Below are 2,435 nucleotides of genomic sequence, written 5' to 3' on the forward strand. Positions count from 1 at the left end.
TTTATTATGTAATCAGATGCAATTAATAAGACAAAGATCAATGCGCATTTAATAAACGTTTATTTTGGAAGGTTTTTTAATTTTTTTATTACCAAAAGATTGTTAATAAAAATTCGGGAAATACGTAATTAAAAATTCCGTATTAAAAGTTAAAGTTTATGTGATATGTATTATAGTAATTAATTGAAAACAATGACGGTATGAGTTTATACAGTTTTTGTTCACGAAATTAACATTCATGTCCAAAATATTAGGATGTGACAAGTAAATTTAATATATTTTTGCAAAGTTCGAAATTTTATATTAGAGCTTGTTCTAGAATTTGCGAAACGCCTTATTTTATCTTGCTCTTATAATGAAACGTACTCATATATAATATTAAATATTTATTAACCGAATTCTTAAATTATGTTTCGTATTAAATATGTTAAATCATTAAAAATTAATGCAAATATTGCGTTTTCATGTTCATAGGTACAATAATTGGGGCTTGATTCTATAATTTTCTTATTCCTATAAGCATCAAGTAGACATATAAATGATGTAATTCATTTCGATAAAAAGTAATGATTTTTAACGTGGAAAGTATCTCGTCAGTTTGCATAACATCCATCCAAGATGGATCCTATTTCTGTGTCTCATTAAATTTGGGGATTCTCGGCCGTTATAGGGCTGAAATTAATCGATTAATAATATAGGGTTTTTTTTATATTCCCTGGAAGTAGTGATTTCAATAATAACTTAACGACAATGGCATATAATTTTTTGTAAGTCTAATCAAGAAATCAATTAAATATAATATGTTCTGAGATAAGAATTTATTTTTTTCATTAAATATTCTTTCATTAACATTAATATTGCTTTGATAATAATAAGATTAACGGATTGAACATGGATAGCAATTATTTATAGATAAGTGAATTACATTAAACTAAAATTACAAATTTTAAGTAGTCGGTTTTGCGATTTTTTTGAGAAAATGTGGTTACAAATGAATATATTTTTTAATTTTAATTTTTAGTTTCTTTTAAGAAACTATTTTTAGGCACTGGACATCCCTTTATTCCAAAACATTAATTAATTTAAAAATTGTTTAGATTAATTTATATAATAAAATACATACGCAGTCTATTATGCAAGAAATTTTTAGCTTCTATTTATCTGATAAAATTTTATCAAAAAAATTCATGTTTATTTAAATAATTTATTGTAATAATATAATGGACGTAATTAAAAATGTGCGTACTTAAAAATTCAAGATGAATCGATTGGGTACCCTAATATCAATAAGATTTTGATAGCTCTAATTATCTAAATATTACATTAATTATTTAGATAATCTTATTTAATTACTTGACTACATTTGAGTAACTGCTGAAAAAGAGAAGATTGATATAAATTTTATATTAATAATATTCGATTATAAAATCGAAATGAGATGAAAAAATGAATAAAATTTAAATCTCATTGTTATCAGTTCGATTTGTCTTGAACAGTTGGTACCTGAGAATTTTTGTATTAACATATTATAATAAATTATAATGACGTATGTATTTTATTACTTTGAAATATAATTATTTGTAACTATCCTTTGATAAACGTTATTCTATCCATGTTTTTTTATTTTGTTAAGATACTGTATTTTGTAATAGTACAAAAAATATATTTTTGCGTGCAAATCTTCTTGTGTACTATAAAATTGTGATTAATATCGATTAAGTTATTGTTAAAATATTCGATAATTGCATTTTTTGGAAAAATTTGGAAAAGGGTTACAATTGTTAATTTATAAAATAGCTGTTATAAAAACAGTTTGAAAAATTTAGGATTGGTTTCTTCCTGCAACGGAGTTCTTAGTGTCACGTTCAATAAATCATTTAACTTTCTTTCGTGATGACGTGAAACTTAACGAGATAGCTAAATAGAACACAGCTTGCTTTCCGTGGAGATCATTCTTCTCTCGGATCCAATGTTTTACTTAAAAAGACCTGGTCTCATTGTTGGATCAGTTATTTAAATCATTTTCTATTTAACGAAGTGATAACGCAGTGTTTCCTCGCGATTTTTTAGAGACTCAAAGTTACTTCTCTTGAAAGTAAAGCAAGAAATAGAATTTATATACGTGCGATTTAAATCGTTTGGTTCATTTCATTATATTATTTGAATTATAGATGCAATATTGCAATACATTTAATAGTTGTTAAATGACATTTTTATAATTATATAAAAAAATAATAATTATAGAAGACGCGTTGCAGAATTAAAATAAATCGGAATTGATTTAATTATTTCATTCGTCACATTGTCTTACATTCAAGTTTTGCGTACTTTGCGTGTTGAACATTTCTTTTGTATTTTGTAAAATGTATAAATTACAAATATATAGTTAATAATAGACATTCTTTTTTATTGAAAGATATATATGATAAATTTAT

Source organism: Trachymyrmex septentrionalis, unplaced genomic scaffold (assembly GCF_001594115.1).
Source record: "Trachymyrmex septentrionalis isolate Tsep2-gDNA-1 unplaced genomic scaffold, Tsep1.0 scaffold16, whole genome shotgun sequence".
NCBI classification, from domain to species: domain Eukaryota; kingdom Metazoa; phylum Arthropoda; class Insecta; order Hymenoptera; family Formicidae; genus Trachymyrmex; species Trachymyrmex septentrionalis.